The following is a 23,621-nucleotide window of genomic DNA, read 5'->3' on the forward strand; positions in this document are numbered from 1 at the left end:
CTGCATTGGAAGATGGGATCTTTAAAGAGGTAATTAAAGTGGAGTGAGGTGATGAGGGTGGCCCTAATTCAATCGGACTGATGTCCTTATAAGAAGAGATTAGGATGAAGGTGTGCACAGAGGGTCAACCATGTGAGGACACAGGGAGAAGATGGCTGTCTACAAGCCAAGGAAAAGCCTGAGGTGACACCGTTTCCCAGGATCCCCGTGGCAGACTGATTGCATTTGATCACTTCCAGGATGAAGAGGGCAGCAAGATGTTCTCCCTGGAAGAGGCACTTACTCTGAATATGGGCTAATCTTCTCTGCCCGTAATCCTTCCATGGCAGTACGATCTGTTAACTACAGACCTTTTCACCATCATGGTGTCTCACTCAGAATTGCTCTGACTCAGGAAGCTACTTTATATGAAAGGAATGTGGCAATGGGTCAGTGCTTGTGGAATTCACTGATGCTGCCTTGTTCCCTGCCTTCCAAAAGCAGCTGATCTGGGAGAATAGTGGAATGGAGATTTTTCTCTCTGAGGCAAAGGAAAAAAAAAAGAACTTTACTTGATTATGACTTTCTGTCAATAGAAACACCATATTGCCAAATGCTGCAGACACTAATACGAATGGATGACAAAGCAGCAGTCCTTGCCAGCACACTCAAGCAGGGTCAGAGAAGACACATTGCAGTGGGTGGAATCACGGCCCCTGAATTATCCAGGCCCTCACCCCTGGAACCTAGGAAAGTTCCCTGACACAGAGAAAGGATCTTTGCAGATGTGATTTAAATTAAGGTCTTGAGAAGTGGGGGATTATGATAGATGACCCAGGTGGTCCTAAATGCAATCACATGTCTTTATCAGAGGGAGGCAGAGGGAGATTTTACTACAGACAGAAGAGGAGGTGGCCATGTGACCATGGAGGCAGAGGGTGGAGGTGGCCAGCAGCCACTAGAAACTGGAGGAGGCGCGGATTGGGGTCTCCCGGAGCCTGTGGAGGGAGCGCGGCCCTGCTGACACCTTGATTCCAGCCCAGTGAGGCAGGTTTAGGACTCCTGGCCTCTGAACTGTGACAGAATAAATATTTGTTGTCTTCAGCCACCAAGTTTGTGGTAATTTGTTACGGCAACCACAGGAAATGAATATATCCAAGCCAAAATTAATACATGCATTCCATTTTATATTCTTTTCCAACCTTAAAATAAAACCAACAAGTGCTTCCAGATTTTCTTTTATACTTCTCTTTGTGCATTCAGTTCAGTAAATGTTCAAAAGGGTAATACATTTATAAAATGTGATGCCAAATTGCATAAAATTGACCACACTAAAGCGGAAAATTTATCATTTTATGAAATAAAATATAATTTACAGATCACCAGCATTAATTTATATCATGTCCTGCTTTGGGCTTCCAAATTCTGTTGGCAATTTTACCCTGGAAAAACATCATGAACCAAATAGGAAAACTGGTATTCTAAATACACTTCCTTCATGTGACACATTTCTTGTGTGTGGATGTAATGAGAATTCAAAAAAAGAAAAAAAAGATGTGTTTTTATTCCTCCCTTTATTGCCAAAATTTAGGCAGTAAAAACAGGCAGCAAAGGAATGCGTTGAGATGGATTTAGAAGAGGACAAGTGGAAGCCAGGTAGGGCAGAATTCTAAGATGAGGGTCAAGGTCCTCAGCCTTCTCCTTAGCGGTGGCCCTGGGATGTGATGCGATGTCACTCCCACGGTTATGGCACGTTACATGGCAAAGAAGATTTCCGCAGATGCAGAGATACAGGCTCTTCTCCTGATGATCTTGAAGGGGAAAAACCCATGTTGTGGAGACAGCCACCTGGCGGGGAATGGATAGGCTTTAATCCTTCTTTCAATGTTTGGTAGCATTCAATAGGGGAGAATCTGCCTATTGTGGGTGCTGTAGTTTGCATGTTTGACCCCTTAAAAATCTCACATTGAAATTTATCCCCAGTGTTGGCGATGGGGCCTAATGGGAGGTATTTGGGTTATGGGGATGGATTCCTCGTGAATACATTAGTGCTTTCCCTCAGGGTGAGTGAGCTCTTGTTCTACTAGTTCCTGGGAGAGCTGGTTGTTAAAAAGAGCCCGGCACCTCCTTCCTTGCCTCCTGTCTCGCCATGTGACCTCTGTGCACACTGGCTCCCCTTCCCCTTCTGCCACGAGTGGAAGCTCCTTGAGGCCTCACCAGAAGCAGATGTTGGTGCCATGCTTCCTATACAAGCTGCAGAACTGCGAGCCAAACAAATCTCTTTTCTTTATAAATGAGCTAGCCTCAGGGATTCCTTTATAGCAACACATAACAGACTAAGACATTCGCTGTTTTGTATAAGTGGAATCACACAACATGTGGCCTTTTGTGACCGGCTTGTTTCACTTAGCATCATTTCTTCAGCATTCATCCATGTGGTCGTGTGTATCAGGACTTCATTCTTTTTATGGCTGAAAAACAATCCATTGTATGTATACACCACATTTGATGCACTCCTTCATCTCTTGCTGGACACTTGGGTTGTTTACCCCTTTTGGCTGTTATGAATAGTACTGCTATTAACACTGGCATGCAAGTATCTGTTTGAGTCCCTATTTTCAATGCTTTCGGGATTATACCTAGGCGTGGAAATGCAGGGCCATATGGTAATTCTATGTTTAACTTTTTGAGGAAACTCCATGCCATTTGCCACAGCGGCTGCACCATTTTCCATTTCCACCAGCAATATACAAGAGTTCCAATTTCTCCACATCCTTGCCAACACTTGTTATTTTCCATTAAAAACATTACAGGCGTCCTAGTAGGTGCGAAGTGTTATCTCATTGTGGTTTTGAGTTTCATTTCCCCAGTGACAAATGATGTGAGAATCTGGTGGCCCAGTGGACTGGGCGATCCGCTGGGCTGGATGGTGGGGAGGGTTCATCTGCCTCCTTCGTCCCCTCCTGGAGCTCAGGATGCTTTGTGACGTGGGCCTAAACTCCAGTCAGGAGAGCACATTCTCTGCTCAGGTGCCAGAGGTGGCCATGAGCTTCAGATGATGAAGAATTTTGTTTGGTTTCTTTTGCATTTTAATGAGCCCTGGAGCTTTGGTTACATTTTTTCATTTGTATGGAGTTGGGATCATCTTTCTGCCATCTGACTGCATTCGGTGGTGTCCACTTTTGCCCGTTTGGAAAAAACATGTACCCAAATCAGGTGATGAAACCCAAGGGCTGCCCACTGAAGCAGTAGGCTTTCATCTTCCTTTCCCAAGTGCCGTTTTTCTAAATCTATTATTGGGATGGAAAGACCTAGGGATGGGGACTCTTGGGAGATTTAAATATCAGTAGTCTGGAATAGGTTGAGCAGGGCAGAGGCTGAGCAGGGCAGAAGTCTAGAATAGGTTGAGCAGGGACCCCCTGCTAGGCATGGGGCAGGCTTCCAGGGCTAAGCTCCACACTGCAGTGCAGGCTGTGGACCAGCTTCCCTGCCCCCTGCCACCTGCCCAATGCAGGAGTCTCTGGGCCTTGCCATTCCCTTTTGGTGGGCTGGGCTGGATAGTGCTGCTGGCCTCTGGCAGGCTGATGGGACCCACAGGAGCTGTCTCAGGGGCTGGACCCTGCAGAATGCAGCCTGCATGTGCCTGAACAGCTGAGATTCCGTGCCCCACAATTTAGAAATCCATGTAGAAAAGAATTCTTTATTTGAGATTGGTGAAGAAGGATCAGAAGACCACATTTTTAAAATCAATGTTTATATATGTATGTATGTATTTTTTATTTAGTTTTGCACCTACACTATACACAGGATCAATCAATTTTAAAAATGAATAACATGGAAACGAGACAGATCTCAATGAAACTCATGTAAGATTATTGTTTACATGATTCTTAATCACACTCTCTCAGGATCTCAAACTCACCAAAATGGACCTGCCTCCTGGATTCCGTGGCGAACAGGCTGTGAGAATGTCCCTTCTGGTTCTGCTCACAGGCTACAGAGGGCAGCAAACAGGATGAGAATCTGTCATCGACTCAAGAGCAGCCAAAGAGACCCTTAGCAGTGGAGGGAGAAATAGGCGTACGGGACTCAAGACCCCTCGCCCAGGAAGATGAGCAGGTCCTGCACCCCAGTTCCTGCCATGGGGTCCAATAAGAGGACCTTAGTGTCAGTGCTTTCTTCTGCTGAGGAGAGGGAAGGGTAAACCTACCCATGGCACAAAGCCTTGGGCAGAGCCCAGGCCCACTGAGCAGCAGAGCCATCTCTTGGGTAAAGGGCATATGGACACCCAGAGACAAGTGAGCCATTGCCTGGAGCCTCCAGAGGACGGCAGGCTCATGCCTGGAGCCAACACAAGGAAAAGAAGTCCACCCAAGGGGGTGCTCAAGGCCCAGGCAGAGCCACCCTGTGATTACAGGGCACCCAACTCCCCGAGCACAGCAGAGGGTGGAGGGCTGCAGCTCTGTGCGCCTGAGAGTCAGAGAGCTCCACACAATAAGAAGGTCACAGGCAGCGTCCGAGAAACCAAGCAACCTTGCAGTCACCCACTCCCAGGCTTCTAGGGAATGTTTTCCCAGCCAGACCTTGACAGCCCAGACCAGAGCAGCAGGGCCATGGACCATGCTCACACCTGGCAGTTTCCTTGAGTCACCCAGAAAGTCCTCCTCAATCCCCAATCCCAGCAAAATGATGGCCTTACTTCTCACTACCAGCCACGCTGAATCTTCCTGAATGGATACATTTATTTACCAAGGAAGGACAGTGTTTTTCCCTCTCTGTGCTGAGTTTGGGGGAAGTTTAGAATATCCCAGGAACTGGAGCTGAGGGAAAAGGTTGGCTTCAGCTCTTTCAGAGAGTCAGCTTGGACTTCTGGAAACTGACCAGCACCTGGCAGAGGGTTTGAAGCCACGGGGGACACCCATGGTCATCCCAGGTTTCTTCACTTGTCTCTGTGAATACTGCCTTTAGAAAACCAATACAAAAAACAACAAACAAACAAACAAAAAAAACAAAAAACAAACCCAAGCACTCAGGGACTTAGAAAGTGAGAGGACCCATCAAAGAACAAGTGTCAGGACCTGGCCTTGTCAGTCCTTCCGTGCCCTCGTTCTACTGAACTGCACAGCCACCAGGGTGCCGGGGCTGCACGGGAACCAGACAGTCACAGTTCTATTGCTCAGTCTCCAGGGCAAAAAGAGACCAGAACCTTTACATATCCTGAACATGGCACTAAGATTTGGGAGTCTTGAGGCTCTAAGTTCAGAAGGGTGAGGAACAATGGCCATGACTGAGTATTTGGGAGGAGAATTTTTTCACGTGTCCTCTGAGATCCCGTCCACCCCAGTTGGAAGCTGGGGACACCAGCACTGCTCCCTGACTCTTTTAGCCTCAGCTGACCCCGAGCTTCCCCTGCCTCTCCCTGTATGGGAACCCAGCACTCCTGGCCCAGCCTATGTCTTGACAGTGGGGAGGGAGGCTGAGGGGCAGGCAGGAAGGGCAGAGGCCCAGCACACCTGGCAGTGGAAGGAGAAGCTGTTACCAGGCAGGGCAAAGAGCACAGGGAGCCCCACAGGTCTTCAGGTAGCACTCGCTTGCTCTCCAGCCACTGGAAGGAGCTGATGCCAAGCTAGAGACATGGAAATTAACCCACAGCCCACCACCTTCCCCCCACCACAAGACAGCCCCGCCTGAAAGTAGGCATACTTACCTTAAAAAAGCTCACATGGACAGGCAAAGGAACTGGCAAAGCTAATGCAATTTTGAAAAACAAGGCCAGGGGAGGTGGCTCATGCCTGTAATCCCAGCACTTTGGAAGGGTGAGGTGGACACATCACTTGAGGCCAGAAATTGGAGACTGGCCTAGCCAATGTGGTGAAGCCCTGTCTCTACTAAAAACACAAAAATTAGCTGGGCCTGGTGGCACGCACCTGTAATCCCAGCTACCCTGGAGGCTGAATCGCTTGACCCCAGGAGGCAGAGATTGCAGCAAGCCAAGATTATGTGCTCCAGCCTGGGCAACAGAGCATGACTCTGACTCAAAAAAAAAAAAAAAAAAAAGAAAACAAGAATAAAGTTGCCCCTATTTCAACACTTATTACACAGTGAATAAAGACTGTGACCATAGGCAGGGGGACAGACACTTTGATAACAGGACAGAATGGAGACCCAAATTAAATAGGTGCCCAACTGATTTTTAACAAATGTGCTCAAGCAATTCATGGGAGGAAAGGTGGCCTCTCTGTCACATGGAAGTAGGGAAATTGCACATCACAGGCACAGCAAGCAGGCAGGCAGAGAGAGAGCCCTTGACCTAGACTCTGAAGCCTCACCTTGTATAAACATTCACTCGAGGTGGATCACACACTTCAATGTGAAACGCAAAACTGGAAAACTTCAGGGAAAAGGATTCTAAGAGAAAAGTTAGGTATCTAGAGCTAGGTAAAGATCTTCGAAGACTTGACCGCAAAAGCACGACTGTAAAGAGAAGTGGATAAATTGGAAGTCATCAAAATAACTCATGGTCTATGAAAGACCCTCTTAAGAGGATGAAGTGACTAAACACAGACTGGGAATCTGATCCAGGACTCACATCCAGAGCATATAACGAACCCTCAAAACTCTTCAATAACTTGATTGGGCCATGATCAGCCTCCTGGCCTCCCCTCCTTGCCTAGAACTTCCCAGGCTCCTGGGCGCCCCCTTGGAATTAGAGAATCTTTCGGGGTCCCCGGAGTGACTTTCCTTCCTGCATGTATGAGAGGAAGGGGAACCCAGGCAGGAATTTACAGACACTGTACTCGTCCTAGTGGAATGGGCATCTATTGCATGAAACATACCACAAGCCACTGCCCAACAGAAGAGAGACTATGGCAAGGATAAGAGGGACATGCTGCATGGGGCAGCTTGCAGGCCAGAGTGCAGCAACGCTCCAGGGCCTCCTGGGGGAGATGGGGAGCATGTCCAGGTGGGAGAAGTGGGCTTTCAGGACAGGAGGAAGGACAGCTTTCCAGGGCTGGGGCCAGTGCCTTCCTCATCTTCCATCTCTCAATTCTGCATTCTTCCTCCTCACTCACCACAGTCATGGGGGCTGAATTCCTGAATTCCTAAGACTCCACTCTCCCGGGGAACTGGTTGCTGTCCTGCCCACCGCTCCGATGGCTCCTCCTATCCCTGGCCACATCCACCTTTGGATGCTTCTTGCCATCACACAGTCCCACAGCCAGCCCCGCAACTGAGCACCCACAGTGTTTAGAATCCTGCAGCTGCTGGCCCCAGGCTTTGACTCCATGGGCTGAGGCCTTTAAGGACATCAGCAGGACCGAGCCAAAGGAGCGCCGCCCACCCAGCCAGAGAACACTGACGCAGGGAGATGGAAATAGGATTTAGTTACTGAGACCTTGTTTACACAAAAATATTCTAAGAGAACTCATAGATGGGAGGGAGTAAACCAGTCTCTGTGGCCCATGGAGAGAGGTTCGGGACAAGTGGGGTCGTGGAGAGTAGCTGGGAGCAGAGGATGAAAAGCAGGAAGTTTCAATGTATGTGGTTTAAATGGCCTGGCTCGGCAGGACTCCAGGGGTTCCAAGTCCACTCCTGGTGAGGCCCTGAATAACTTGTCTCTGCAGGCAGCAGGGAGCCACTGCAGGTGCGGGGGGAAGGGAGGGTCATAATGAATAGCGGGTTTGAGAGACTCCTAGGGCGTTTTCTTCCTAATCTCATGATGGGGTTAGGTAAGCAGCCTTGGCCTCAACCCCGCTCCTGCTGCCGCCTCTGCCCTCAGATTCTGCCTTTGGGTCTCCAGGCAGAGGTACTGCTGCCCCGGAGAGGGCGCTTGACCTTCCAAGGGTTCCCGCTGCTCAGAGGCACACAATTTAGCATATAATTAGAGCATCAAACAGGGAATACTGTGCTAGTTCCTAGGAAACATTTCCTCTGGGCACAGTCCACCGCATATGCTGCAATTGCGCCCGATGGCCCACCCACAGGCTTTGATATCACAGATCCATTTTAGACCCTTTCTCACAAAGGAACGGAAAGAAAAGAAAGTTGAATGCAAATTAAGTACACTCTGTCACAGCCTCGCTATCAGGGTTTCCTGGATCTACAGCACATAAACCTTTCAAACATCACACTGACTACAAAGCAGTCATTGGAACGATCCTTTTGCCAAATATTCAAAGAAAAGAAGCGCAAAGCATTTACAAAGGTTCCAGAGGGTGCAAAGAAAGCCTTTCTATTGCTAGGCACAAAGCAACAGGGCTGTGAGGGTCCCCAGAGCAAATTAGTACATACAAAAAGACTAAGTTGCTCCCTTCCACTGGAGCTAGGAACACCTTGAAAAAAATGAACTGGGGGTTGAAAGCAGCTAACTCAATTACATATATCTATATCTATATCTACACACACACACACACACACACACACACAAACACACACATATATTTTGCCAGATCTAAAATATACTACAAAGTGTCTCTACTAAAGCCATAATATACAGCACAGCAATAGACCAGCTGACCCATGAAGACTACAAAGCCTGGAAATATCCCAGCTATGTGTGGGAATCTGGTATATGATAAAGGCATCATTTCAAATCACTGAGGAAAAGACAGACTTTTAAATAAATGGTGCTGGGAAAACTAGACGGCCATCCTGAAAACAACGAGATTGGGTAAACATCTCACATGTCACACAAGATCAAACTCCAATCGACTGGAGACTTAAATGTGGAAACTGAAACCATGTAAGAACCAGAAGTGAACAGGAGTAATTCTGTGAAAACCTGGGTGTAGAGAAGGCTTTTATCATTATGCTTCAAAGAATCTGATGCACTCACAGAATGAACTAGCAAATTAATGCATAAATATTAAACGAAACCTTTTTATATGGCCAAAAACACCATAAATGACAGCAAAATACAAGTAAAAAATTGGGAGACAATGTTTGCAGCAGATAGAAGGTTAATCTAGCTAATATTTAAAAAGTCTTGAAATTGACAGAATAAAAAGAAAAATGTGAATTCAAATGGTCCTTAAAACATCTTTGAATATTTGCAGCTCAGATGCAGAGACCCTGGGGAATCCTGCTGTTGGCCACCTGCAGGAGGAAACGAAAATGAGACTGCTCAGGACTGCGGGGTGACCCCTACAGTTCTCCCTGGACATGGCCTGTTCAGACTCAAACCCAACCCACACCCCAGGTGTATAGAAGAAGCCTGGTGAGGGCAGGAGGAGGAAGTGAGGGTCCACAGAATGTTCAAGTCCACCAGATGTGGCCCACCCTGAGGGTCGGGATCCCAACCTAGGCACTTGGTGGCTGAGGAAACCATGGTGGGTGTTTGGATGACTCTGCCTGGGCCTGTGTCCGAGGATGCAAATGACTGCCTTCAGTGATTCAACCAAGGCCAGGGAGGCCTCGCCTTGGTCGGGGAGCAGCAGGTGGCAAATGGGAGCCCTGGCTGGGCAAACAGGAGGCTTGGCTGAGTCAGCGTGACCCAGGATGAGTCAAGGCTGAATGAGTTGAGTGTCCAATCCTCTTGCTGGTGGGTGGGGGTCACGTCCCCTCAATTGGAAACCGGGCGGGCTCTGAGACAGCTGTGCCCACTCAAGGGCAGGGAAAGATTCACTTGCTGGTTTCTGGCCCAGGACTGAGGACACTGGCACCTTTCCCTGCCTGTCTCTTGGGGCTTTCTTTCCATGATCCCTGAGCCTCCATGGAAGAAGTCCGGCCACCTGAGACCAGCAGGCTGGAGGCCAGGTGCAGGTTCTCTGGAAGCAACCCTTCCAAGGCACGAGTGTGGCCATCCAGGTCTGAAAGCAGCCCAGACACCACTGAAAACCATCATGCGTCCCAGGTGGAGACCGCATGGAGCAGAAGAATCTTACAGGAAGGGCTTGGGATTCCTAGAAGTATTCTTGGTATGACGGTCATACAAGTCCATAGAAAGACACACAGGTATTATAATGGTTGAGTTTGTTCCATGGAAACAGTGGGACTAATTATAAATCTCATTAAAGGATATGAGCGAAGACTGAGGACCAAACTGCTGTATAGGTTAAGTGTGTGTACATAGATCTTCTATTTACCTATAACTGTTCAGGAAATTTGCATGAGAAATGGCCAATGATGATCTCTTGGAATAAAAGCCAGAGGTGATGAATGGCAGTTTATTCTGATTTTATACATTCTTCACTGTATGATCATTTTATCCTAATATGCATAATAAAAATAAAATCTCCTGATAATTATTCACATGAATATGAGATTCACAATATGAGAGATAAATACATCTAAAAACAAAAGAGACCCAGGCAATTGCCTCATATGTGATCCAATCCTATCACTTTAAAATTATCCAAAGGAATTATGCACACGTGCTAAGATTTTAAATAATGTGATTCTTCTCAGTTCTCTATAAGTGTGACAAATTGAAAGTATAACATTGATCTGACACTGGATCTTGTAAAAAAACAGTGAACTCTAATGCAATGATTTTTATGTTAAATTTACTGACATAATTAAACATATCAAGGAATTAAAAGGAGAAGTATTATCATCTGGAATCAGAAGAGCTCACAGCCATCTCCACTGTTGATTGAAGATTTGAGTCTTAGAGACTGAGTCAGTGGGCTGAGGTCTAGGCTTCATTCCTGTTTGGATCAGGTAACTTTAACTTTGTGTCTATTTCATTGTTTATTTAGCACTGCTGGTACGAACACAGAAGAGCAATTGATCCTCACTGGTGTTCTTCAGGGACAGCCGGTGGTAGGTGAGGGTGGGCTGGGAGGAAGGTGCATTTTGGGAGGGAAACAGTGTCCACTCCCCAAGCAGTTTGATTTTCTGGGGCTGTCCCTTTGACACCAAAGATGAGCCCTTACTGTTCTTTTCTATTTCTCTAAGCTCCCTCTGAGAATCACAGGTTGAGAATTTTTTTTGTACTAGTAGTAATTATAATAAACTTTTGATTTTACTGCCAATTTAAAAAAATATATTTTATTTTTCTCCATTCACAGTAGCAAATCTGTGAACAGATGCTTTGCCTGTATTGAATATGCTCTCGTTCTATGTATTCTACTTTCATGAATCTAGTTATGCAGTATTTAATTTTTGCCCTTTATTGATTACAAATACCGTTTCAAGGAAAACACAGTTTTTTGAGTCTTGAAGGAGAAAAGGGCTTTCCACAGGTAAGGCAGGTGGGAGTGAGATCAAGTTAGGATGTTGACCAAGAATGGTTTACACAGCAAAGCAGTACTTACGACCACAAAGGTGCTTGCAGGCGTCTGTCTGGAGGTCTCAACAGCAAAGCTCCTATCCTGCCCTTTATATTATGTGTTTAGAGCCTCACTCCATTTCCCTGGCGGCTTGGACTTTCTCAGTTTTTTCACTTCTGGCCACCTTGTGCAGATGTTTCCAGAATGGGGAATCTTTATTCCTGTTTCTGCCCAAGTTCATTCCTGGGTAGTTCTATTATACTTTGGATATTTGTTCCCTCCAAATCGTATGTTGAAATTTATCCTCAGTGTTGGAGGTGGGGCCTAAAGGGGGCAGATCCTTCATGAATGGATTTAACACCCTCCCTCAGGGGTGAGTGAGCTCTTCAGCTCTATTAATCTCAGGGAGAGCTGGTTGTTAAAAAGAGCCTGAACATCCCCTGTCTCTCTTGCCTCCTGTCTCAGCATGTAATCACTGCACAGGCCAGCTTGTCTTCCCCTTCTGCCACAAGCAGAAGCCACTTGAGGCCTCACCAGAAGCGGAGCAGATGCCAGCGTCATGCTTTCAGTGCAGCCTGCAGACCGTGAGCCAAACAGACCTCTTTTCTTTATAAATTACCCACTCTCAGGTGTTCCTTTATAGCTACACGAAACAGACCAAGACAAGCTCCCTTCCTCCATTTGTCACAACCGTTGAGACACTTGCTTTCTTGGTTTTGTTTGTCTTAGTTGTTTTTGACTTTGCCTGGTCTTCTTCCTCAGTTGTTATCTATATTTAGGAGCATGTATTTCACAGGGATAAAATATTCACTAACGAATACTTCTATTTTATTTTCACCCACATTTTAAAAAGATACAATTCTCCCTTTTGTGGTAGCAAATGTAGGAGATTTTCATTACTAAATGGCATTTTATACATTTTTCTTATAGGAATTGATTGATGTATGTATTTCTAACTTCCTATATGGATCGCTTCCTCACATTTTCTTCCCTTAAAGAATGACTTTTGTAGTTCTTGACAGATGAAAGGGCTTTTCTCAGAGACTGTAGCAGGAAGACAGAGCAGGTGTGGGGGTTCCTTAGAAGGGGAGGGCTGGGGTGGGAAGATGCATGACACACCACCTCAGCTGGCTCATGAGAATGAAGACAAGGGGCTGTTTAACTACGGACACACTCAGCACCATGAGAAAGCTAAAACAAACAAACAAAAAGCTACAGGCATATCTCTGAGATATTGCAGGTTTGGTTCCAGGCCACCACAATTAAGAGAGTCACACAAATTTTTTGGTCTCCCAGTGCATATAAAATTATGTTTACATTATGTGGTAGTCTATGAAGTGTGCAATAGCATATGTCTAAAACAGCATACACACCTTAATTAAAAATACTTTACTGCTACAAAATGCTAACAACCCTCTGAGCCATTAGCAAGTTGTAATCTTTTGGCTGCAGAGCCTTGCCTCAGCGTTGATGGCTACCTACTGACCAGGGTGGTTGTTCTGAAGGTTGGGATGGCTGTGGCAATTTCTTTTTTCTTTTTTTCTTTTTTTTTTTTAGAGACAGGGTCTGGCTCTGTCACCCAAGCTGGAGTGCAGTGGTGCGATGACAGCTCACTGCAGCCTTAAACTCCCAGGCTCAAGCGATCCTCCTGCTTTAGCCTCCTGAGTAGCTGGGACCACAGGTACATGCCACCATGCCTGGCTAATTTTTAAATTTTTTTTTGTAGAGATGTGGTCCTTCTATGTTGCCCAAGCTGGTCTTGAACTCCTGGACTCAAATGATCCTCCCATTACCTGAAGTGCTGGGATTACAGGTGTAGCCACTGTGCCCAGCCTATGGCAATTTCTTAAAATAAGACAATGATGAAATTTGCTACATTGATCGACCCTTCCTTTCACTAAAGATTTCTCTGTAGCATGCAATGCTGTTTGATAGCATTTGACCCACAGAAGAACTTCTTTCAAAATTTGAGTCAATCCTCTTAAATCCTGCTGCTGCTTTATCAACTAAGTTTATGTAATATTCCAAATCCTTTGTTGTCATTTCAAAATGTTCACAGCATCTTCAGCAGAAGTAGATTCTATCACAAGAAACCACTGCCTTTGCTCATCCATCAGAAGCAACTCTTCATCAGTTAATCATGAGATTGCAGCAATTCAGTCTTATCTTCAGGCTCCACTTTTAATTCTAAGTTCTCTTGCAATTTCCACTACATCAGAAGTAACCTCCACTGAAGTCTTGAACCCTTCAAAGTCATCCATGAGGTTTGGAGTCCACTTCTTCCAAACTCCTGTTAATGTTGACATTTTGACATTCTTCCATGAATCATGAATGTTCTTAACAAAATCTAGAACAGAGACTCCTTTCCAGTAGGGTTTCAATTTATTTTGCCTGGATCCATTAGAGGAATCACTATCTATAGCAGCTATAGCCTTATGAAATATATTTCTTAAATGATAAGGCTTGAAACTCTAAAACTACCCCTTGATCCACGGGCTGCAGAATGGATGTGTGTTAGCAGGCATGAAAACAACATTAATCTCCTTGTATATCTCCATCAGAGCTTCTGTGTGACTATGTGCATTGTCAATAAGCAGCAATATTTTGAAGAGAATCTTTTTTTTCTGAGCAATAGGTCTCAATCATGGGCTTAAAGTGTTCAGTAAACAGATGTGCTGTTATCCAGGCCCTGTCGCATTCATAGAGCACAGGCAGAGTCAATTTAGCTTAATTCTTAAGGGCCTTAGGATTTTCAGAATGGTAAATGAGCACTGGCTTCAGCATAAAGTCACCAGCTGTATTAGCCCCTAACAAGAGAGTCAGCTTGTCCTTTGAAACTTGGAAGCCAGGCATTGACTTGTCCTTTCTAGCTATGAAAGTCCTAGGTAGCATCTTATTTCAATAGAAGACTGTTTCATCTAAATTGAAAATGTGTTGTTTAGTGTAGCCACCTTTATCAATGATGTTATCTAGATCTTCTGGAGAACTTGCTGCAGCTTCTACATCAGCACTTGCTGCTTTACCTGGCACTTTTATCTTATGGAGACAGCTTCTTTCTTTCAGTCTCATGAACAACCTCTGTTAGATTTCAGCTTCTCTTCTGCAGCTTCCTCATGTCTCAGGGTTCATGGAATCGAAGAGAGTTAGGGCCTTGCTCTGGATGAGGCTTTGACCTACAGCTGGTTCCACACCCCTAAAACTTTCTCCAGCTCAGCAATAAGGTTGTTTTGCTTTCTTATCATTCTTGTGTTCACTGAGTAGCACTTTTCATTTCTTTCAAAAACGTTTCTTTGCATTCACAACTTGGCTAAATGTTTAGCACAAGAGGTCACACTTTTGTCCTATCTTGGCTTCCAACATGCCTTCCTCACTAAGCTTAATCATTCCTAGCTTTCGATTTAAAGTGAGAGCTGTGTGACTCTTCCTTTCCCCTGATCGCTTAGAAGCCATTGTAGGGTTATTAACTGGCCTAATTTCAATACTGCTGCATCTCAGGGAATAGGGAGGCCCGAGGAGAGGGAGAGAGATGGGGAATGGTGATTGATGGAGCAGTCAACACACACAACATTTATTGATTAAATTTGCCATCTTACATGGATGTGGTTCGTGCCTCAAAACAATTACAACAGGAACATGAAAGATCACTGATCACAGATCACCATAACAGAAATAACAATAATGAAAAAGTTTTAAATATTGTGAAAATTACCAGAGTGTGACACAGAGGCAGGAAGTGAGCACATGCTGTTGGAAAAACAACGACAGATTTGCTTGATGCATGATTACCACAAACCTTCAATTTGTAGAAAGCACAATATCTGCGTTAACTCCTGTTTCTCTGGAATTGTCTTGTAAACTTCAGGTTCTTTGTCAATGAGAAACTGCTTGGAGGCTGAGACTGCTCTGAGGGGCTATAGCTACCCTGCCCCTGGCAGTGTCTTTGACTGCAAGGCGTGGATAAAGCTGGAGATTTTTTGATGGAGCAGAGGCCAGCCGGGTGGTTGCACTGACTCGTGATAACCCTGGCGGCAGTGCTGGAGGCCGGTGAGGTGGTGAAGGGCATGGCGCTTCGGACATGGGCCCTTCCTATGTGCAGGACCTCCTGGGGTGCAGAAGCTAAGTTCATCTTGTATGGATGATGTTCCTCTTCCTCTGTCACCAGAGACCAGATTTTATGTTCAGATCTGGCTCCCATGAGAGTCATGTCATCTGTGCAGTTTTTGATTTTGTTCTGAGCTTCCCAGTGTGCCCTGTGGCTGGTGTTTCCCCGGTTCATGGCTGTGATTACATCTCCAATACACAAATTAGCTACAGCAGCCTTGCTTCTGGGGGTGACCCAGAAATGGAGAGGATGCTTGAAGTCCTTGCTGCCCATGACACAGAAGCCCCATGGTCCCGGGCCTTGAGGGACTGTCTACTGGGTCGTCATGGCATGGGCACAGGCTTGCAGGACAAGAGCACTGGTCATACCAAGAGAACCTGCTCTGAAAATTGAATTTTCCACGAGCCTAGCTGCTGAAAAGGCCCGCTGTAACCCGAGGACCAGTTTAAGCTCATATTTCCTCAAACACACTGCCCTGACTCGAAGACCAACCTTACCTCCAGCTGTCACTCACCAGTCAGAGCTCGCCAGCTCACAGAAGCTTCTCCAGAGCCAATGTGCTTTCTTTCCAAGCAATACCTAACATTTCTCTAATAAAACTCTCACTTTTCTTTTTTTTAAACAAACTTCTATTTTAGGTTTGAAGGTGCATGTGCAGGTTTGTTATCAGTTTACATAGGTGAACTCGTGTCATGGGCGTTTGTTGTACAGATAATTTTCATCACCCAGGTATTAAACCCAGTACCCACTAGTTATCTTTTCTGCTCTTCTCCCTCCTCCCACTCTCCACCCTCAAGTAAGCCCCATTGTGTGTTGTTCCCCTCTATGTGCCCATGTGTTGTGATCATTTAGCTCCCACTTATAAGTGAGAACATGTGGTATCTGGTTTTCTGTTTCTGCCTTAGTTTGCTAAGGATAATGGTCTTCCACTCCATCCATGTTCCTGAAAAAGATGATCTCATTTTTCATGGCTGCGTAGTATTCCATGGTGTATATATGCCACATGTTCTTTATCTAATCTGTCATTGATGGTCATTTAAGTTGATTCCATGTCTTTGCTATTGTGAACAGTGCTGCAATGAATATTTGTGTGCATGTGTTTTTACAGTACAATGATTTATATTCCTCTGGGTATATAAACCCCAAATGGGATTGCTGAGTCAGATGGTAGCTCTGTTTTTAGCTCTTTGAGGAATTGCCACACTGCTTTCCACAATGGTTGAACTAATTTGCACTCCCCCCAACAGTGTACAAGCATTCCCTTTTCTCCAGCATCTGTTATTTTGTGACTTTTTAATAATAACCATTCTGACTTGTGTGAGAAGATATCTCATTGTGGTTTTGATTTGTGTTTCTCTAATGATCTGTGATATTGATTTTTTTTTTTCATGTGCTTGTTGGCCATATGTATGTCTTCTTTTGAAAAGTGTCTCTTCATGTCCTTTGCCCAGTTTTTAATGGGGTTGTTTTTCTCTTGTAAATTTCTTTAAGTTCCGTAAAGATGCTGAATATTAGGTCTTTGTCAGATGCATAGTTTGCAAATATTTTCTCCCATTCTGTAGGTTTTCTGTGTACTTTGTTGACGGTTTCTTTTGCTCTGCAGAGGCTCTTAAGTTTAATTAGATTCCATCTGTCAAATTTTGCTTTTGTTGCAATTGCTTTTGGTGTCTTCATCATGAAATTTTTGTCCAGGATGGTATTGCCTAGGTTGTCTTCCAGGGTTTTTACAGTTTTGGGTTTTACATTTTAGTCTTTAATCCAGCAGTCCACAACCTTTTTGGCAACAGGGACTGACTCTGTGGAAGACAATGTTCCCACAGAGAGCAGTAGGCAGGGGGATGGTTTCGGAATGAAACTGTTCCACTTCAGATCATCAGGTATTAGTTAGATTCTCAAAAGGAGTGCACAACCTAGATCCCTCACATGTGCAGTTCACAATAGGGTTCGCGCTCTTATGAGAATCTAATGCTGCCGCTGATCTGACAGGAGGTGGAGCTCAGGTGGTAATGCTTGCTTACCAGCCACTCACCTCCTGCTGTGCGGCCTGGTTCCTAACAAGCCACAGACTGGTACCAGTCCATTGCCCAGGGGTTGGGGACCTCTGCTTTAATCCATCTTAATTTTTGTATATGGTGAGAGGAAGGGGTCCAGTTTCAATCTTCTGCATATGGCTAGCCAGCTATCCTAGCACCATTTATTGAATAGAGAATCCTTTCCCCAGTGCTTGTTTTTGTCAGGTTTGTCAAAGATCAGGTACTTGTAGGTATGTGGCCTTATTTCTGGGTTCTCTATTCTGTTCCATTTGTCTATGTGCCTGTTTTTGTCCCAGTACCATGCTGTTTTGATTACTGTAGCCCTGTAATACAGTTTGAAGTCAGGTAGTGTGATGCCTCCATCTTTGTTCTTTCTGCTTAGGATTGCCCCTGGGCTGTTCAGGCTCTTTTTGGTTCCATATGAATTTTAAAATAAAAACTCTCAACTTTCTCTTTGTTCTTGGAACATACTGAAGACCACCCAATCTGTGAGTATGCCCCACTTTGCCATTCTTGCCTCCTAAATAATCAGTGTTAAGTTTGGAGATTCATCTCTATATTTTATTTGACTTCAGCAATGTAAACTGTGAGTCAGAGCTGCAGTGGTGGAGGCTGTGACCTTGGCAGTGGGAAGGTCAGTTCACAGGGTTTCTCAGCATGCTCCTCCTGTGTCCCCACCGTCTGTAGGTGCCCTCCATCATATGTGTGCCCTTGGCTTGTAGACTGGCCTTATCTTTCCAGAACTATTTTTGGTCATGCCTCATGCATGAGCTTGTGCCTGAGCACAATCATGTGAAAATTAATTTAGTCATATCTTGTCCAAACTAAAAACATTGAACCATTTTAAAGGAAAGCAGCTTCCCAATGTTGCCATATATTGTTTTAAAATAATTGTAAAAAGTAGTTGCTCATGTAACAGCACTGGGCCTGCCGTTGACCTTGCACGAGATGCCTCACACACATCTGAGAGCCTGTTACTGTGGACACAGTCCTCAGTGCTGCTGCTGCATGGCACCCTGCTTCAGAGGAGCTCTGCAACAGCAAAAGTGCCAAGCAGATCGAAGAGGACACAGCAGGACCATGTGGGGCCCTCCTCCCAGTGGTCAGTTACATCTTCTTTTGGTATCATGGTGGAGGTTGGGGGTGCCCCTGAAGACACCAGCTGAGCTTCCTGTGCCCCCTTCCCATGCCCACTGTACCCACCATGACAAGCTGAGCATGTTTCTGTAACCATCCTCTATCCTGAGTAGATACTCTGCATTCTTATTGTGCAATGCTTTCAGGACTGTATCTCTGTGGTCACCCCTGTCATCCAACTCTGTTATGGCCATGGGAACCAGAACCTGGCATGTTCCAGCACCTCATTCTGCAGTTAGAAATCAACAAAACCTCCCAAATGGGAGAGGAGGGCCTAAAACCCTTGGAAAATTTCCTCTGCGAGATTCGCATGAGACTTGGAATGTTCTGAAGTTTAATATATGAAGCTATTTGAATGACACATAGAACTCCCTGTAAAATAGGTGTAGCCAACAGAGAAAACCATTCATGTCAACAGTCTCCCTCGTGCTCTTTCAGAGACCCTCTGAATTATAGCACCCAGAGGCCCTGGATGGCTTGGGAGCGGATGAGCCCCACGCACAGGCAGGAGAGTGGCGCATTCTCTGGGTAATGAAGCATCCTGTAGCTAGAAGATTAGAAACAATTCTACACGAAACATTTGAAAGTATCTCTGGATCAGTTTATTTGTTTCTGAAGACACAGCTTTCCTTTGGGAAACAGTAGCCCAGAGAAAGGTCTCCACAACCGAAAAGCACCGTGAATTGTTAGTTGCATTTTGCCTGGTCACGTGAGTGAATTTCCTCCTGGATTGCATTGAATCTGCACTGTTTTGGAGACTGGCAGATGCATCGTTAATAAAGCCACATATGCAGGGTCATCATCAGTTGATGTACTTCCATCCTAGCTGATGCTGTTGATTTTTCCCTGCCAGGAAGCTTCCTGACACAGCCTGCACCCCAGTGGACTTCCCAAAGCAAGTTGAGTCTGACTTTGCACCCCTGACGAGAGTCATCTGACTTCTGGGCACACCACTGAATACTGATGTACCTGAAGGAACCCTGGGTACCAAACATGCTCAAGTGAATGAATGGTGTCCGGGACAAAGCCCAGCAGGTGTCCAGGCAATGGCTTCCCACCAGAGATCTTGTCAGCACGCCGCTCTGAGCACTGTGTGCCTTAGTGTCTTTCTGTCCTGGTTGCAAGGAAGTCTTTCTCCATAATGTCAGTTTTTATACTTTTTGACCTAGTAGGACATCATGTGATGAATTTTCATGTGATATGAATGAATTCAGCCTAGGTATGTCTTCGGATTGGTTTAGAGGGAAGACTGAAGCAGGTGAAATGGCAACCCCTTGAATACACATCCGTAATAAATTGAAAAATATTCAGCATGATTTAATGGTATCTTTTAAAATGGGAAACAAAATACTTCCTGTTCATTAGAATCATTACATCAACTAAAGTCATCATAACTAAAGTCATCATTACATCAACTAAAATACAAAATATGGAATCTAATCTGATCTTCAGCAGATGTTGGCATTTCTTTAAGTACACGTCTTCACTTCTGCAGTGCACTAACAGAGACTCAAGAATGACAAAGGGAAAAAAAGGCAAAATTAGGAAAAAGGGAGACATTTTGTAGTTGATGTTAGATACATGGGATGGACTATCCATTTGATACACCTTCTCATCGATAGAATAGGAAACTTCAGGTTTCACAAAGGCAAATCGTGTTTTGTGAGAAAAAGCAACAGAAAAATATCGATAATCAAAATATTTTAGTGTTTTATGAAGAACTGTATTGTAGCTTAAATCTTTAATTAAATAAATGTTTTCTTTTGCATGTAAAATAGAATTCAGCCTTTCCTAACTCAGGACAGCAATGGGCTGAAGACACTGCTGGGCCCATCCTGCCACCTGCTGGGAGGACTTGTTCCCTCAAAAGCCTTGGTTTGGAAGGATGATTGGAAAATAGCTTTACACACCCACCCTTTATTGTGTTTTTATTCACAAAGCCTTAATATACCGCCATACTTCATGTAGTTGATTTTTCATATCTCTGATAAGTTTTTAAATGTCAATATTCCTACTAAAGTCTCTCTCTCTGTCCTGTGTTCTGTGTTCTAGGGTGTATGAAGAAAGGGCTTCAGCAGAAACAGAGGCTGAAGCCTGTGTGCTGGGGGCTGAGAGGCCAGAGGAGAATGTGATGAGACATAGAATTGGAAGTGCAGGAAGTCGGAAGATCAAGTACCACGATGTTGGTGCTGGCTGCTTGTGTTAAACTGCCTAGGTTTTAATCTACGGTAATTTTCGCCCACCTGTGGGGCTCCCCTGGTGCCCCAGCTGTGATGGGGTAACTGAACTGCCACCGGGGCCAAGCTGCCAGTGGCCCAGGATCTGGCACTTGGAAGACTTCTGAGAAGCACCCCTGGATCAAATGAGGAGAAACAGACTTCATCCATACCTATTCCCATTGTATTTAAAGAAGTGAATATTCTCAGGGATTTCCACATTTTAAAAAATGTCTTTTAATTAAAACATTTAAAATAAAATACGGTTGAGGTGACAACCAAGTTACAGTTCCTCCAGCAGCACCCAGCCAGCGAGAGCCCTCAGATTTTAGAATTTTAGAGGAGACGATTGTGACCATGTCTGGAATTCAAAGAAGAACCAGTGAGAAGAGCTTGATAGAACTGATGGATGCTAAAACATCTAATATTAAAATAGAAGGGCAACCCTAAATGATAATATAAAATTACAATATTAATGGTAGAGTAATTAAGGAAGCCATTAATGTTGAATTATGTATGTGTATGTTAAACCTATAAATTAAAATATCATGAACATTATACCATCTGTGCTGATTTCATTAATGCTAAGTTATAAAATAATTATTAAACTGTATGAATGACATTTTATTAATATAAAATTATAAATTGCTATCATTGAATAGAACTTTAAATTTGAATAAAAAGAATATATTACTACTAATATGTTAGACTTTGATAAAATATGAAATTTAAACAACATTTTAATAAAATGCTAAGTTTCCCAGTAGTATTTATATGAAGTTATTTGAGATACTGTTTGTTCAACAAATAATGTGACAGTGTCTAGTGTTGGCACTGTTTGATTAAGTGGTGGAAAAATAAAACATTTGCAAGGAAATGGGTTATTTCAAGTTATATTTTCATGTCCTTTTATTTCCACATAATAAAATCTTTTTGCTGGGCATGGTGACTCATGCCTGTAATCCCAGCATTTTGGGAGGCTGAGGCGAGAGGATTGCTTGAGCCCAGAAGTTCAAGACTAGCTTGGGCAACATAATGAGACTCTGTCTCTACCAAAAAATAAAAAATAAAAAATTATCTGGGCCTGGTGGTGCGCGTCTGTGGTCCCAGTTATGCAGGAGGCTGAAGGAGGACTGCTTAAGCCCAGGAGGCAGAGGCTGTAGTGAGCCATGATCCTGCCGCTGTACTCCAGCTTGGGCAACAGAACAAGATCTTATGTCAAAAATAAAATGAAACCAAAAAGTAAAATCATTATTATTCCTTGATATTCCTGAAGAAGTTGTCAATATTGATTAATATCCTCATCTAAATTTTAAGTGATGCATATAATGGCAGACTGTAAATATATTATTTAGAGATAAAGAGGACTTTACTTAAACATTCAAGTTATTGTCAAGTAGGCTATTTTAATGTAAATCTTGTGGCTCATGTCATATGTTGTTAATAACTAATTTGCATAATAATTGTGTGCATTTCATTGTATGCATTTCATTTTAGGTAATTTTGCAATTTTTTGTTTTTATTTTTAACTTTTTAGAGATGATGGCTCACTATATTGCCCAGGCTGGTCTTGAACTCCCGGGGTCAAGCGATACTCCCACCTCGGCCTCCCAAAGTGCTGCTGGGAATACAGGCGTGAGCCACCGCGCCCAGCTCCGATTTTGCAATTTTAATTGTTCTGCAAAATTTCCTCTGAATATTCATCATTCTGTAGTGTGTGAATGAGCACAGGCTGAAATGTTGAGAGACTTGAGATAGAGTTTAAAATATGGGTGATTTTATTCCTCGTGTGTCTTCCAGGTGAGAATCCACACGTTATCACATGAACCAGTGATGTGTGTCATAAGGAAATTAAGAAACAAACCTATACTATTTTTGCTACCCTTGTTCTCTGGAAAATGAACTGAAATAGATTTCTAGAATTAATTTTTGATACTAAAAATATTATCATTCCAATTCAACAGTGAGAACAGCGCCGCGTTCTGTGCTACGCTAGGGGGAGCACCCACTTTGGTAATGAACATCGTTCCCTGTTAGTCTTTAGTGAATTAAGGGCCGGATGAGGAAGTGGGAAATAGGAGGAAGCTGTGCCTCCCCGGAGGAGCACGTGCCCTCAGCGCCTTAAGGCAGGAGCAGAGGCTGCCTGAGTTTGCAGCACGAGGCCAGGGGGCTTCCCTGGGACACGGCGACCGCCCTGTGCGCTGGGACGCGCAGGCAAATCCCCGCTCGGCTGCGCCTGGTGTGCACGGGGCCCTCCTACTTGCGTCCTACGCCACTTATCCGTTTATCTGCATCGTAAAAGCCAGCGCTACTTTTTGTTTCAGCTACTTTTCCAGTGCCACGGGATTTCATGCAAAGTGCCTTAGACGGTAGAAATGCCTACTCCTCTCGTTTCCTTATTCCTGGAATGCGCTCACATGCGGCCACGTAGGGACCCGGGACGCTCAGCTCTTTCTGCGCCCTCGCCCTCTCCAGGGCGGCATCTGGCAAGGAGGGCGGCCCAACACTGCAAGCCTGATCCCAGGGGCTGACCTCTGGACGGTCTCAGGGACTGACTAGGGATGCAGCCGCGGGAGGCAGCAGCCGCGGGAGGCGGCAGCCGAGCGGGAAGACGACTGGGGGAGGCGCGCCGGGTGTGCTCTTGGGGCAGGGCGGGGCAAGGGTGGCTTCGGGAGGGACTGGGAGGGGGCGGCCCTAAGAGAGCGGTTGGGCTCCCTGGCTGCCGGTACACTGGTGCTTTTTTCTTTGCTAACGCCCTGGATGTCACCAGCCCAGTTTGCTCATCTCGCCGGCAGCCCCATTGTGGTTCCGTTACTTTCTGAGAGATTTTCCCTTCCTTTCTCTTTTTGCCCTAGACCAGAACTGCGAGCAGACACCCCTAGCACCCTGGAAGATGGGCTATGGTTCTCCGGCCACCTCCTGCCCATTTCTCATTAAAGCT

At 44.9% G+C, this 23,621-nt stretch overlaps 1 pseudogene; it reads right to left on the minus strand.

Annotated features, from left to right (window-relative positions):
- Window positions 1–15,109: 15,109 nt before the first annotated feature.
- On the minus strand, window positions 15,110–15,621 carry LOC100589035 (annotated as a pseudogene).
- Between the last annotated feature and the right edge of the window lie 8,000 nt (window positions 15,622–23,621).

This window comes from Nomascus leucogenys, chromosome 14, assembly GCF_006542625.1.
Source record: "Nomascus leucogenys isolate Asia chromosome 14, Asia_NLE_v1, whole genome shotgun sequence".
Lineage (NCBI taxonomy): Eukaryota > Metazoa > Chordata > Mammalia > Primates > Hylobatidae > Nomascus > Nomascus leucogenys.